The 17,063-nt window shown below is 35.0% G+C and overlaps 1 long non-coding RNA gene across 1 annotated transcript; it reads right to left on the minus strand.

The window, feature by feature from the left end:
* Nucleotides 1-240: 240 nt before the first annotated feature.
* LOC113593889 (uncharacterized) lies at nt 241-16,488 on the minus strand. Its single transcript, XR_003414255.2, has 3 exons — nt 15,713-16,488; nt 2,631-2,789; nt 241-1,874 (listed from the first exon to the last, which is right to left on the minus strand). It is a non-coding gene; the product is annotated as an uncharacterized LOC113593889 (long non-coding RNA).
* Between the last annotated feature and the right edge of the window lie 575 nt (nt 16,489-17,063).

Here is a 17,063-nt window from a genome sequence, read left to right on the forward strand (position 1 = left end):
GTTTCTTAAGGAACATAGAATTTACCAAGTTAAAGAGTAAGAGAAATCAAGTTGACAAAGAGAGAAGGTGCTGAATTTTCGAGGCTAGGTTAAGAATGTCTGCTAAATGTTAATATTCACTCCTGGTGACTATTTCTATTACACTTTGATATATAAATACTGAACTTTATATTCAAAAGCTAGTCAGTTGGAGAGGATTTTATGAAAGCTGTAGTGGAAAGACACTTGGCCAAGCTGCCCAACAACTTAATTCTCTGGGTTTTATTTTATATAAATCAACTAAATGTGGCAAAAATGACAAAGCCCAATGCTGGTCAGAGTTAGAGATTTCTCACTGAGCATCAATAAGGTATAAATTATAACTTTATGATGGGAAATTAGTCAAAATAAAGGTGATATCATAAAAAAATTATAAAGTCCTTAAATACAGCAATTCTACCTCTACTAGCAAGCATTTCTTTGCTTAACCCAAGGAAATAATTAAAAACATGATGAAGCATTAGATACAAAGACGAATGTCAATTACAGCAAAAGAATTAAATGACAAAAGAATTAAAATTCTTCCATTGTGACTTTGGTTGAGATCAAGGCACTCCACCACCAGGAGGGCCACCTGGATACACATGGTCTGAGGCAGGAGCAGGCAGGGTTGGAGTGTATGGAAGGACATTTGGGCCCTGTCGCATAGCTCTTTGCTCAACTGGAGTTTTTTATTTTGTCTTTGTTGTTGGAAAACATAGGTTAAGTCACTTGTTATTTGGAAAACTATAGGAAAAGGTCACCACAGTAACTGGTACAAATGGAAATTTATTTGTATAATTTCTTTTGCAGGATTTTGAGTATTTTCAAGATTATGAATAGTAACTTATTTGTGCGTGTTCAAAATGTGTGAAGAAATCATTTTACCAAATCATTCTACTACAAATGTCAAGTATAAAGATGCATAAAATCGGAAAGCTTATGTAATGTTCTCTTGAATAACTAGCAAATAATTTTCCTCCTGGAGAAAAGTTAGGAATGAACCTAAAAGATTGCACAGAAATCGGATACATATGCTTTTTTCTCAAACCATTGAAAGCTGAATGGTTGTAAACTCAGGGTCATCTGTCTGATAGTAAGCTACGTACATTTTTTGCCTGGAGTTGTGCAATGAGGAAAGCCCTCCACCGACATCTGTTTTGAAGAATCTGTAGCTATTCATTTATTTCATTACCCTTTTAGCAAAACCAGAGCATTTCAGAGCTATTCAAGTCACGGCTTTCAATACATTACCAAGCCATGATTTAAGCTCTGCTACAAGCCCATATATTTGAGGGGGGAGAAAAAAACCAATGGGGAAATCATTGGCTCGGGTCCTCCAGTTGAGATCATGGTTAGAGGTGTGACAGTTGCCAGAAACCTCGGAAAAACATCACATATTCTCACATCACTCCACCCTTCACCACAAGAAAAAATAAGGCAATATGAGGCTAACATCTTTCCACCTTTCCCAAAAGTCAGGGCGTTAACGGCCACTCTGTGTGGACTAGATTGTTAAGTTTTGTGTCCGAATGCACAAAGAAATGGCATAGGTCACAGGTGAGATACAGCATCCTGCAATCCACTGTAAAAATCGATTTTTCACGTGGCATTCTCCTTGTACTAAGGTTGACCGTTATTAAACACAAAAATATCCTGACGTGTAACTGCCAAAATACTTACAACCATATCCTTGAGGAAACTGGAGCGCATGATTTCTCTCGAGGTCAAAACTTGAAGTAGAATTAAATATAAAGTCTCTTGCTCCAAGATAATTTAGTCTGTTGCCCTAATTTACTGTGCTGGTTTAACATTTGAATAGACTTTGGAAAATATTCTTCTTCTTCTTCTTATGACTGATTTGGAAGACAGAGGTAGAGAATCAGATTAAACATTACAACCATTGCTTTAAAATACACTCCCGTTCTGCTCTGATGATATCTAATTATTTTATTATTTCTAATAACATAAAAAGTACCCATAAACCACTTCCCAAACCAGTGGCCAAAATTGTTTGATTATTATCTGTTTGTTTATATTTTTAGAAGCTAATACCTTAAAAGTAAAATACAGCTAACCAGTGACCTCTCACAATGCGTAACTCTCACACTCTCTCTACAGGGGTAAATAAATATCATCCCAAATATATATTTGTCTTTTTCTTGCTTTCACTTTTGGAGCAGCTTTATTGAGATATAATTGATACAAAATAAACTGCCAATGTGTTTTTCCAGCTTTACTGAGATGTAATTGGCATAAAACATTGTATAAGTTTACGGTGTACAACATAATGATTTCACATATGTATATATTGTTATACACAATGTAACACAATAAGATTATTTCACATCCATCACTTCCCATAGTTATACTTTTTTCTTGTATTGAGAGCTTTTAGGATCTACTCTCTTAGCAACTTTCAAATAAACGGTGTACTGATGTTGGTGCACCAATGTGTTTGATCTGTGATCCATTTTGATATACCTTTTCTATGATGTGAAGTACAGACCAAGATTCATTATTAAATTGGGTATCCAGTTCTGGCACCATTTAGAAAAGCTTATTCTTTCTCCCCTGAATTAAATTTGAAATTTTGTCAAAAATCAACTCACCGTATACATTTGGATTCATTTCTGGAACTCTCCATCCTATTCTATTGGTTTATTTGTCTATCCCAGTGACAAAACTACGCCTTCGTGATTGGTCTAGTTTTGTAGTCAGACTTGAAATCAGAAAGTCGTTTGATTCCATTAACATCTTTGCATTTCCACCTGAAACATATAATCAGCCTGCCCTAACCTATAGAGATCTATTCAGAAGAATTTACAACTCAACACTCTTGAATTCTCCTGCCCACGAACACAGTGCTCCATTTATTTACCTCTTTTTGTAAGAGTTTTAAACTTTCTTTTTAAGAAAAATGCTATTGAAGTGTGGTCGACGTACAATATTATAGTAGTTTCAGGTGCATAACGTACTGACTCAACAATTCCTATGTGTTGCCCAGTTGTTCACCATAATAAGTGTACTTGCCATCTGTTACCATACAGTGTTATTACAATATTACTAACTTTATTCCTTATGCTGTACTTTTCATCGCCATAGCGCATTGAATTTATAACTGGAAGCCGTGCATCTTAATTCCCTTCACCTGTTGCGCCATCACCTTGCTCCACACCTCCCCTTTGGCAACCCCTAGTTTGCTCTCTGTATTTATGAGTCTGTTTCTGTGTTTATTTTGTGTTGTCTTGTTTTGATTTTTAGATTTCACCTATGAGTGAAATCATACAGCATTGGTCTTTCTCTATCTGGTTTATTTTACTTAATAACCTCTAGATCCATCTATGTTGCCACAAATGGTAAGATTTCATTCTATTTTATAGGCAAGTAATATTCCATCGTGTATGTGTACAGCTACATCTACATCTATATCTATCTATCTGTATATCTCACATTTTCCTTATCCATTTGTCTAACAATGGACACTTAGATTGCTTCTACGTCATGGCTATTGTAAATAATGCTGCAATGTGTGCGTCTATCTTTTCAAATTAGTGTTTTTGTTTCTTTTGCGTAAATACTCAGTAGTGGAATTACTGGGTCACTTTTAATTTTTTGAGGGTTAGCTTTTAATTTTTTGAGGGTTAGCTTTTAAACTTTCTTAACAATGTTTTGTAACTTTCGCACTTTGTTTCCAGACTTCTTCCAAAGTATTTAATATTTTTGTTGTTATTTTAAATGGTGTTTTTTATTCAACTTCCAATTTATTGTTATTACTATTCTTGATCTTAGGGAGAAAGCATTTAGTATTTCTCTGTTATAGATGATGTTAGCTGCAGGGTTTTCATAGATACCTTTTATCAGGTTGGAAACGCTCCCTTATATTTCTAGTTTTCTGAGAGTTTTTATCCAGTGTGGATATTAAATTTTGTAACATGGGTTGTTGTTTTGTTTTTGTTTTTTTCTTGCATCTATTGCAAAGACCAGATGGATTTTTTGAGTCTGTTAATACAGTGAATTATATTGACTTATTGTCCACATGTTAGATCAACCCCATATTTCTGAGATAAACCCCACTTGATGTCACTGTATTATCCTCTCTCTTTGTATCTAATTCCATTTGCAAAAATTTTGTGAAGAATGGATACTATAGCTTTCTCATGACATCTCTCATTTTGCTATATTATTTCTTCTTTAAATACTTGGTAAAACACAATGTTGGATCGATTTGGGCTTGGAATTTTCTGCGGGAAGGTTTAGCCATATATGCAATTTATCTAATAGATCCAGGGCTGTTCAGATTATCTGATTCATCTTGAATGTGCTTTGGTTGTTTGTGTCTTTCAAGATATGTGTCCATTTCCTCCAAACGGTCATGTTTATTTCCATTAAGTTATTCAGAATATTCCCTTACTTTAATATTTGTAGAATCTATAGCCATATCAGTTTTCTCATTCCTGATATTAGTAATTTTTATCTTTTTTCCCTGATAAATCTGGCTAGAAATTTACCATTTTTATTTATCTTCTACAATAGCTTTTGTTTTCTCTTTTTTTTTTCTATTTCTCTTTTATTGGTTTTATTGATTTGTTGCTATCAGTTCTGTTTAGGTTCAATTTGCTTCTATTTTTCTATTTATGGAAGCTGGAAACTTAGGTAATTGTCTTGACACCTTTTTTTTTCTAACATAGGCATTTTGTGCTATAAAATTTCCCTTTAATATTGCCTTAGTGGTATTCAACATGTCTTGATATGTTGTGTTTTCATTTTCATTCAGTTCAAAGTACTTTTAGCTTTTCATATCTTCTTCGGCCCATGACTTATGTAGAGCCATATTCTTCAGTTTCCAGTTATTTAGGGAATGTTTCAGTATCTTTTTGTTATTTATTTCTGATACAATTCCATTGTCTTTGGAGAAAATACTTTGTATGACTTGAATCATGTTAGATATTTTGAGATTTGTTTTGTGACCCAGAATATTATCTTTAAGATAATATTCAATATTCAATATTCAAAATTCAATAATTCAATATTTAAGATAAATATTCAGTGTTCATTTGAAAATAATGTGCACTTTTTGTAGTTAGGTAGAATATTCTATAATAATCTATAATCTATTGAAATTTCTGATCATATTTTCAAATGTGTCTATTTCTTCTTGCATTTCCATCAGCTTTTGCTTTATATATTTTGAAGGTTTATTATTAGTTTTATAAGCACTTAGAATTTTTATGTCTTCCTTTTTTAAAAAATTTAAAAAATTTTTTTCAATGTTTATTTATTTTTGAGACAGAGAGAGACAGAGCATGAGCAGGGGAGGGGCAGAGAGAGAAGGAGACAGAGAGTCAGAAGCAGGCTCCAGGCTCTGAGCTGTCAGTACAGAGCCCGACGTGGGTTTCAAACTCACAGACCACGAGATCATGACCTGAGCCCATTTGTCTTTAATTTAAACTGTGCTTCTTATACACATCATGTGTTGGGGTCACTAAATTATCTAATCTGACAATATCTTCCTTCTAACTGGGATAATCATACCATTTGCTTTTTATTTAATTTGAATACAATGGTTTTTAATTAAACCTTTTATTTTGAGGTATTGTAGAGTTACATTCACTTATAAGAAATAATATAGGGAAATACTCATGCCCTTTACTAAATTTCCTCCAGCAGAATCACCTTGCAAAATTATGACTTAATATCACAACCAAGATATGACACCAGTATACTTAATATACAGAACATTTCCATCAGCACAAAGAAGTTCCTTCATACCTTTTACAGCCCCAACCACTTTCCTTCCACCTCTTCCTTAACCACTGTCAACCACTTACCTATCTGTTCTTTTCTCTAATTCCATTATTTCAAGATTGTTGTATAAATTCAACTGCATGTTATCTTTTGGGACTGGCTTTTTTTTGCAACCCAATTATTTGGAAATTCATCTATGCCATTGTCTCAATCAATAGTCCATTCATTATTACTGTTTCATGACATTCCATAGCAGAGTTGTAGTACAGTTTGTGTAACTATTCACTCATCGAGGACATCTGGTTTATTTCCAGTTACTAATAAAGAGTGGCTTCCAGACAGCAATGTATGAGTGATCCAGTTTCTATGCACCTCTGTTAGCAGTTGATGTTGTGACTATGTTTTATTTTAGCTAGTGTGATATTTGTGTAGGTAGAGCTCACTGTGGTTTTAATTTGCGTTTCCTGAATAAGTAATGATGTTGAACATTTTATCGTGCGTTTATTTGTCACCTGTATGTCTTTTTTTTTAGTTATGTCTTTTCAAATCTTTTCAATTTGATTTGATTTGATGGTGAAATCACTATTAGTTTCTTTTGCCAAGAGTCTATTTGGATTGTCTTATTTTACAATTGAGTTTTAGGAGATCTTTATATATTGTAGCTAGCGGTGTCAACATACACATAATTTGAAAATACTTCTTCTCACTCTGTTCCCTTCATTTTGATCTTCTTCATGGTCTTCTTTGCAGAGAAAAAAAATTTTCAATTGTGATGAGTTCCAGTTGATCTTTTTTTTTTCTCTTTTATGGATCGTGCTTTGTATGTCATGTCTAAGAATTCCTTGCCTAACCCAAGATCCTGAAGATTATCTCCTGTATTTTTTTGAAAAGTTTTGTAGTTTTACATATTACATTTACTTCTATATCCATTTTGAGCTAATCTTTGTAAGGTGTCATTTTTTGCCTGTGAATGTACAACTGCTCTAGCACCATTTATTAAAAAGACAATATATCCTCCAATGAATTACTTTTGTCTCTTTGTCAAAAATCAGTTGGACATATTTGTGTGAATTTCGTGGGTTTTCTATTCAGTTCTATTTATCTATGTAGAGATCCTTCTGCCAATATTATGCTATCTTTACAAGTATGTGTACATAACAAGTCATAAAATTGAATAGACTGGTTCCTCCCACTGGTTCTTCTGTTTCAAAATTATTTTAACCATTTTAATTCCTTTGCCTTTTCATATAAATTTTAGAATAACATTGTTTATATGTATAAAATATCATGTTGATATTTGACAGAAATTATGTTAAATCTGTATATTGACTTGAGAGCGATTAACATCTTTACTATGTTCAGACCTTTAATCCATGAATGTAGTACATCTCTCTACATCTTCAAACTCTTTCAGAAATGTTTGTAATTTTTAGCATGCAGGTCCTGCACATATTTTATTAGATGTGCAACTAAATATGGCATTGTTGAGTGATTATATATGGTACTGTATTATTAATTTTGGTGTCCATGTGGTTATTCTTAGTGCTATAGAAATACAATTGATTTATGTATAGAAATACAGTAGACGATCTAGCTTAGTACATCTTCTATGAACACTTGAAAATAAACTGTATTCTGCAGTTGTTTGGAGAAATGTCTGTAAATTTTGATTAGATAAAGTTAGATGATGGCATTATTGATTTCTTCTATATCTTTGCAGAATTTCTGTCTGGATGCATAAGAGGGAAAAGTGCTGAAAAATCTGACTGTATTTATGAACTTGGCTATTATTTTATTTCTATCGGTCAGTTTTTGCTTTACATATTCTGCAACTGTGGCTGCATGCACATTAAACATTTCTGTATGCTTTTTAGTGGTTTGTTTATTTATCATAGTATAATGTCTCACTTTGTCTCTAGTGAACTTCTGTGCTCTGAACTTTACCTTATATTAATATGAATACTCCTGCTTTCCTTTGACTAGTGTCTGCCTACATATCTTTTTCCATTCTTTTACTTTCAAACCACCTATGTCATTATATTTTAGGTGAGCCTTTTGCAAATCGCATATAGTTGGCTCATGTTTTTTATTCCATCCTGCCAATGTTGGTCTATTTATTGATGTATCTGGGTCATTTACATGTAATGTAATTATTGATATGTCAGGGCTTAAGTCTGCCATTTTATTTTTACTTTTCTCTTTATTTTCTCTACTTTTTTGTTTCTCTGTTTCTTTTTTCTGCCTTATTATCAGTTACTTGAACATTGTTTAGAGTTCTACTTTGATTTATTTATAGTGTTTTTCGATATATATGTCCACTTACCTATTTTTAGTGGTGGGCTATGGGTGTTAAGTTACATATACGTAACCTATCCTAATCTACTTGTACAATGACGTTACCAGTTTGAGTGAAGGTAGTAACCTTGCTTTCCTTCATGTCCCTTTACGATTTTCTTAAATATTTTCACTACATATGGTTAGGATTATATCAGACAGTGCTATATGTGCTTAAGTTGTAAACCATAATTTTTGGATTACTTGAGAATGAGAACATATTGCATTTATACATAGTTTTACTCTTCTTGTTGCCGCTTCTTCTTTCCTGTTGTTACAAAATTCCTTTTCAATCATTACTTTCTGTTTAGAAAACTTCATTTAGTCACTATTTTTAGGGTTCAGATGCTGTTGACGAATTCACTTATTTTTATTCACCTGAGAATATTTTACTTTCTGCCTTATTCTTAAAGAATATTTGCATCAGATAAAGGGATGTTGGTTGACAGATTTTTCTTTTAGCATTCAAAACCATTGTGTCACTTTCTTCTGGACTCCATTGTTTTCTGATGAATAATCTTCCTGAATTCTAATTTTTTTCCCTCATTGGTAAAGCTTTCCACTTTCAATATTTTTTTTGTCTTTAGTTTTCAGATGTTTGATTATGATGTGCTTTGATGTGCAATTCTTTAGATTTTCTTTTGGGATTCCTTAAGCTTCTTGAATTTCTAAGTTTATGTATTTTGCTACATTTGAGACATTTTCAACCATTATTACCTGTAGTATTTTTTAATCCCCACCTCCCTACCCCAGACACCACCCATCTTTCTCTTGTCCTTTTGGGACTCTGATGACACAAATGTTACATTTTTTTGTTGTTGTAATATTCTCACAAGTCCTTGAGGCTCTGTTTTTTGTTTATTTGGTTTTTGGTCATAAAAAAATTCTCACCGTTGTTTAGATGGGTAATCTCTATTGTTGTATTTTTCAGTTTACAGATTCCTTCTTCTCTCCTCTCTATTCTGCTAGTGATCTACTGAGTTTTTCATTTTGATTTTCACATTTTTCTGTTCTAAAATTTCCATTTGGTTCTTCTTTATATCCTAATTTCTGTGCCAAGACTTTTATTTCCATTTGTTTTAGGAGTTGAAGTACATTAGAGTGGCTGCTTCAAAATATCAGATAATTCCAACAATCTCTTATTTCAATGCTGACGTCTATTGTTTCTTTTCAATCCACTCGAGATCTTGCAGGTTCTTAGTATGACAAGTGATTTTTAATCAAAACCTAGATATTTACGTGTAATTTAATGATGCTCTGAATGTGATTTAAACCTGCTATTGTAGCTGGTTTCCTCTAACACTGGTCCAGCAGGGGATCGGAGGTTATCACCTTGTTTCTGCCATTTGCGGATAGGATTCCAGGTTCTCAACTCAGCCTCTATTGACATCTGAGGAATGGAAGTTCCTCCTTATCATTGAGTGAGAATGGGAGTCACAGCTTCCCACTAGACTCCCTTGATGCTACTTTAGCTGGGAGGAATAGCAGTACCTGGTTATTACTCCCACTCTCACATGGTCTCTACTGATACCACATAAGAATTAGCCTTGTTACTGCTGGGTGTTGGGCAAATCCTGACACTCTCTTAGGCCTCCCCTGACAGAAAGCCAGCAGGAAAGATGAAATACTTCATACTTACAGGTAGTGGTAAGAGTTCAAGCTTCCATGTGTTCTCTACTGTCATCTGAAGGAGGGGGCAAGTCCCAGCTCCTCACTGGCACTTCTCTAACACTACTCTAACACTAGTGTTGGAGTGCTGCCCCATCACAGCCAACGCGGATGGAAGTCTAGATGCCCCACTCAACTTCGCTGGTGTGGGTAGGGAAGGGGCCATATTTTTCCGTCGTGTTTGATTGGAATAGAGCAGTTATCGTCTCAAAGTTTTCTGTCTTAATCAGCTGCCCATTTTCTGGTGCTTTGATGAGAGACTGTGAGCTTCTGAGGGGTTTACATTTCTGCATGCAATGACATTTTAAGATTGCCAGCTCCTTCGGTTCCATGTCTGGCACATAGAAGGCCAAAATAAAATAAATAAATTTAAAAAATATATAAAAACAGGAAACTCAGATGATGTCAGTCTTCATATCTTGAGGACCCCATCTGGTTTTCTTACTTCCCACTTTCTAGAGTCCTCTTATATTTGTTCTAAATACAACGTCCAGAGTTTTTAGTTGTACTTAGTGAGAGGACCAAGAATAAGTACCCTAATCCATTTTCCAGGGAGCAAAAGTCCTAGGTCCACTTATTTTTAAGGTTATTATTCATATATTTGGGTTAAAATCTACCATCTACATTTTTTTTCATTTCCCATGTGTCCTTTGTTCTTTTTTCTCTTGTCTGCCTCCTTTTGAATTAACTGTGTATATTTTATGATTCTCATTAAGTTGCTTTTTAAAAATCTTATTAATTATAATTTTTCTTATGTCATTTTAGGGCATACCTTACAGTAACCTAACCTATTGTCTAACTTCAAGTGATAATATAATATTTTTAAAATACTTTAAGAACTTTACAATAATATACTTCCATTTCTCCCTTTCTAATCTTTGGGCTATTGTTTTCACATAATTTAATACTCTGTATGTCATAAATCTGACAGTAGAGTTCATTATTTTTCCTTTAAACAGCCATTTACCTTTTAATGAATTTTATATGTCACATGCTCAAAAAACATGTGAAATTTGGTCATAATATTTGCTTTAGTGTCCTGGTCTATTAATCAGTGTCATTTCTGGGTCAATTTCAGTTGGTTGGGGATTTTTGTTTTTTGGTTTTTTGTGTGTGTGTTTTCCTACATCTTTACGTGTCTTTAATTAGACATCAGACATTTTGGATTTTACATTATTGAGTGCAGTATAGATTCACATTTTACAAATATTATTGAGTTTGTTTAGAGACATGCTTAAGTTATTTGTAAATAGTTTGATCTTTTTGGGTTTTGTTTTTAAGTGTTGCTAACTGTTCACAGAGCTCCATTTCCTAACGTTTATTTTTCTCCATTAGTGAGGCAAGAGGCTTCAGGGTGTTAGAACTAATGTCCCCTGAGTTATAAGATTTTCCATTCTGGCAGGTTTGGCACTTTTTCCTCTAATTCTTTCAGGTAAGTCTTTTTCTGAGCTTGGGTAGTTTTCTCACATGCATGTTATGATCAGTTCTTGATGGAATACTCAAAGGAGATCCCTGGGATTCTCTCTCTGGGCATCTCTCTTCTCTACTGTGTTCTGCTCTATGACATTGAGACTTCTTGGCTTCAGTATACTCCCACATCCACCTGTTCAACTCAGGGAAATGCCTAGGCTCTGAGTTTTTCCTTTGTACACCACGACTTAGAAACTGAGAGGGCTTTAAGGACAATTGTAGTGCTCACTTTGTTTTCTGTCTCTGATACTCAACATTTTAATGTCATTATAACACTGTGATGTCTTATTTGTATTTGTTATTGTTGCTGTTATTTTTGGACAGAAGGTGAATCTATTGTTTGTTTCTCCATCTTGACTTAAAATTTCTTGCTTTCCTTTTATGTTTTCTCTTTTAAATAATGTCCTCACATATGCCTAAAGAGTATATATAACCATGTTAGAAGTTTTTTTTAATTTATTTTGAGAAAGAGAGCAAGTGTGAGCAGGGGAGGGACAGAAAGAGAAGAGAAGAAGGAAGGAAGAAGAGAAGGAAGGAAGAGAGAGAATCTCAAGCAGGGGCTCGACATCATGAACTGTGAGATTATGAATTTAGTCCAAATCAAGAGTCAGTTGCTTAAAGGACTGAGCTACCCAGGCATCCCTAGAAGTTGATTTTTTAACTTTATAAGAAGTATCCTATTGTAAATATTTTCACACTCTTATTTTTCACTTAATTTCATATTGCTAAAATTAATTTATGTCATTGAATTTTATGTGTTTTGACTATGGCATAATACTCTATTGTTTTAATATTTTTAGCTGACTCATATACATTTCTTTTGATTGGCATTTGGTGTTTGTGGGGGATAATCTTAGGGATTACCCAGGCTTACACCAATGGGTTAACAAGGCATAAAGAATTACAAAGGCATAAAATGCTCACACCTGAGTTTGGGTAAACCAGATTGGCACCCCAAGAATAGGGTGGTGCAAAGGCACCCTGAGAATAGGTAGGCACAAAGGTGCCAGAAATAGGGAGGTGCAAAGGCACCCCAAAATAGAGAGGGGGTGCAGAGTCCCCAGAATTGAGAGGGAGGGGCAAACGCCTAAAATAGGAATGGTGCAAAGGCCCCCAATACACAGGTATATGAAATAAACAATATTAGAAATTCAGGGAGGAAGACCCCCAATTTAGTACTATGGCAGAAAAGCTGCTTTCACAGGAGGATAGGGACAAGTTAGGTAAATTGGTGAATTGGACTATGGACCGCTGCGCTGCAGGCAAAGCAGCCCAGAGTGGAGATGGTTAACAAAAGAAAAGGTGCCTTGTTAATTTCCCCATCTGTCCCATCCCCTAAACTAGCTAAGGTAAAACAGAGGTGCTGCCTCATGTCCACTGTAAACAACCCTCCTCCCGACTGCCGGCACCCGGATTTTGTTTTGTATTAACCCAAACCCCAAACACTGTATATCTTCAAGACCCCCTTTCCCTTACATCCACAAGTTAATGTTCACAGATTCATTGTCCCTTTGTGCACATCCATCGGCATGTTTGTAAGCCTTGTGATCCTAATAAAAACAGGGCAAGGACCCTTATTCAGGGGTCTTGCCTTTTCCCAGACATTAGCCATCTCTCTTTCAATCCTGCATCCCTTTTTTTTGCTAGACAAGAGAGAACTCTAGACCCAGAGTCTACGACAGGTATTTATTTCTATTTTGAGAATTACTTTTCTGAAATGTTTATATATATTTCCTGCTATGCATATGCAAGATGTTCTTTTATACGTATGCCTAAAAATTAAAGTGCCCGTAGAGTACATGCGTCTTTAGATGTGGGAGATAATGTCAGTTACATTCCAAAGTGAGTGCAAAGCTTTACACTTCCAATAGCAAGTGTAAGAGATCTCATGGACACACATCTCCAGCATTTTGTGTTGTCACACTTTTTAATTTTTAGCAAATGAAATGGCATTACATTTTGGTTTTGATTTACATTTCACTGACTTATAGAAGGATCAACCTACTAAACATATTTTCTATTCTTTATTTCTCAAATTATTTTTGTTTTTAAATGTCTAAGTATATTTTATTATTTTATTTATACAAGTGTTTCATAACTCTTGTTAGATTCTTAGATATTTGTTATCCTTGGATGCTACTGTAAGTATATCTTTTATTTTCATCATGTTTCATTCGTGTGTTCCTAATGTCTATACTCTGTTTTTTCTATTAAATATATTTTCTTCAATTTTTATATAAATTTTACACCCATCTGCATTGTACATGAAGTTTTCAACTTTCTTTTATGCATTTCCCTTACTTGACTCTTGGTTTTCCAATAATTGCAATTATTTGAACATAACTTTTAGTACCTCAGAAGATCTTTTGCAAACATAGTTCTTGGCCTCTAAATGCTCAGCTATTTGCTAGAAAGTGAAAAAAATAACTTCTGTGGTAATATTGCCTTTAATGGCTGTCAATTCTTCAAAATATCTGTTTCATCATACTAAATATAACTTAGTGGTATACATGCATCTTGGATACAAGGAAGAGTGCTTTCTTATGCATGTTGTAAACCTCCCATATCTGATAATTCAGTTTTTCTCTGAGCAGACATATATTGGTGTTGAATACTGTTAGTTTGGCCTAGGAAGCCCACCATAATGAAGATTTCTGTAACCAGAAAAATAATGAAGTCATTGAGTAGTGACTAAGTCACCAATAGCTATTGGGTCAAGGAAGTAGATGTGGGGCATGCACAGAGACACGTCTTTCATCATGCATTTATTTTTAATTCATATACTCATTCTATTCCACGAAGATTGATTGAGCTCCTCTTGTTTGCCCAGAAGTGTGACAGAGTGTGACGTATATGAAAGACGCCCAAGTCTTGCTCTCCTACCAGTGCCACTAAGTTTATGTCTGGGCTTCATAGCAGATTCAACAGAGATTACTTTGCGTTTTTATAATCAGTGAGAGACATATTTAACATAGAAATTCAAAAATTTTTAAAGAATAATACATATTATGAGTGCGGCAGTAATACAGATTTTTAAAACTGAAGGTGATTTGAAACTATTTCACCCAACTCCTTTATTTTATTGGTTGTATGACTTGATAAAATTCAGATGGTCCAACAAAAATAGTCTTGACAGTTAGGCTGCCTGGGTACAATCTGAGACTTTATCCTTCATTTTCAGTAGTTCCTTAGACAATGGATTTAATTGTCAGTTACATCTCTAAGCCTCAATGTCCTTTTCTACAAAATAGGGATATAATTTTAGTAGGACTGAGTAAGTGGAATGCATCACAGGACCTAAGACATAGTAAGCAAGCATCACTTACAAACAATAAACAATAACATGAAGATTTGAACCCACTGACTCATCCTCAAGGGAAGAAACTGATGCTAAATCCCTGGTATGTATGAGGCAATAATCATAATCCACATAGTGTAAGGTGTGCCACATTTTATTATTGTTCCCCATTACTTGCTCTCCCTTTTTGTGAGAGAATTATACCTTCCTAAGACCTGGAAGTCAGATGCAGCCATATTACTTGCTTTGGCTTAGGAACCGGACATATACCATTTTCTACCAGAAGCCTTAAGAGTAATTGTCTAAGTTACTCCTTTTCTTTTTCTTTCCCCATAAGGCCAGCATAACCTGGTAGAGGTAGAGCTTATGGCTCCAGAACAAAGAATTTGTGGAGCAGAATCTCAACTAACCCATGACGGATGGATATGTATTGTGGTCAAGGAATGAACTACTGCTGTTATAAACTATTGAATTTTCAGGGTCTCCAGTACCACAGAAATAACCTTTGTTACTACAGAATAATCTAGAAACCTGACCAATGCAGTGAACTACATATGTTCTCTGTGCATTGTCTTGTTACTTATTTCCATGGCAGCAATATGTACAAAACCTGCCAAATCTATAGTTGAACGTTGTGCATTTATTTGGCAATTTTATTTGTAAAGTGCTAATCTTCTTTCTGGATGCAAGGGAAAATATGAATGAGTAAATTTTTATTTCAGTTTTCACCCCAGATGTTTGGCAATAAACAGACAGAATAGAATGTTAATGGTTTTGAAATGAAATTAGGCCAGAATGTTAGTTTCATCGGAAAAAAAATTGCTTTTTAAAATGGGAGGAATAAGAATTGTATTTCTGATGGTAGCCTCTTCTGCATTTATTCAGAAGCTTCTTATTTGTCATCTGGTCTGAGGAAGGGTTCATTCAGCTCAGCTCAAGCAAAGTTGCTGGAAGCCGAGCTATCCCAGCCTGAGTGGCAGGGCCCGGGCTGTGGACGGATTGGTGACTGCAGGGCGGCCCGCCAACAGTGAAGCTTCTCGTCCTCCCGCTTTTAGGTAATTTGGCCTTAAAACTACCTGGCATATTGTCTGTTGGGGAATTGCCCTCGGCAGGCCCCCTGGGAAAAGAACCATTAGGGAAGAAAATAAGGTTCCGCAAGAAATTGCGTGGCCTTACGTTTAGCCTTCGCCATTCCCTATGGAGACTCCTCTTCTTACAGGAAGGATAGCTTCATACGTTTTCCAGCAAAGAGGGCCTGTAAAAGAGAGACATATGGATTTGAAAGCCCCACTCCGGCAACTCAGGAGTGTATCTCTGGGCACAGGTGACTTCAACCCCTAGGCCCACCTGGCCCCCTGGAGGCATTCCAGATGATGACTGAACCTAGTCGGTTAAGCTACAGAATGGTTCATTGGTTCCTAGGTGCATTGTCTCTCTGAGAATGTGTGAGGCATGGGTTTCTAAGGCTTTTTCGGCCCCTTTCTGGCACCTCGGACCGAAGCAGACACATTGTTGTTCTGGCCTCATGTGGTTAGGAGGTCATGTCCCTGTAACTGTTCCACTTGAGGTGTTGAGAAATGGAGGGCCTTTCACGAGAACAGCAAAGCAAATGCTTTGTAGATTATAGATAAACGCAGATGCATAATGGAATAATGTAAGAAATTAATCTATAATCAAAGGGTATGCGGGAAAGTTAGGGGAAAATCACCATGTTATTTCTTAAAGGTCGTTTATACATAGGAACATTTTCAAAGTTAGGTAATGTTAGAAAAACATAGTTGACGTATGCTCCGAGGAAATCACTAGCATATATAATGCCACATTTACTGCAATAAATCAGCCAGTTCAACACACTGCTGTTGTCTGTGTCCATTTTTATTTTAGCTTTTTATTTTAATTTTTTATTTTTTATTTTTTTTCGTTTTGTTTTATTTTCACTTTTTCGCCGACGCCGTTCATCCTTCGGGAACCCCTGGACCCGCTGGAGCTGGACTCCGGCACAAAGTCAAGTAGATGGATTAAAAAAATACTAGTCACATAATAACAGCCAATCAAAATACAGGTTTTGAGGCTTTTAGATCACTGTGTATTATTAAATTCAAAAGAGCATGATGAGTAGATTATTGTGAAAATTCCTTAAAACTAAGAATATTATAAAATCACTTAATAGAAAATAGTGATCATCAGAACCAAATAAATTCCTTCTTATTGTCCAGCAGAAGTAAGCTTTTATAAAACAATATCGTTAGGCTGTCTGCTTTGTTGTATTTTATTTTATTTTTTTTTTGATAATGCATCCGAGGAGGGGATGCAACGGACTAGACAGGGAGAGAACCAATGGGGACTTGAAATGCCATGGTGGAATCATGTTCCTTAAATTTCTGTGTTGTGTTAAGTAGATAGCTATTAAATGCCTCTTATACCTATTTTCATCTCTCCTATATTTAAAAACATTTTAAAGAGGAGAAATCCAGTAAGTTGAAAAATGGAGAATATCTGTTTGATTTTTGACGTGTGAATCGTGAGT

Source organism: Acinonyx jubatus, chromosome B2 (assembly GCF_027475565.1).
Source record: "Acinonyx jubatus isolate Ajub_Pintada_27869175 chromosome B2, VMU_Ajub_asm_v1.0, whole genome shotgun sequence".
Taxonomy (NCBI): domain Eukaryota; kingdom Metazoa; phylum Chordata; class Mammalia; order Carnivora; family Felidae; genus Acinonyx; species Acinonyx jubatus.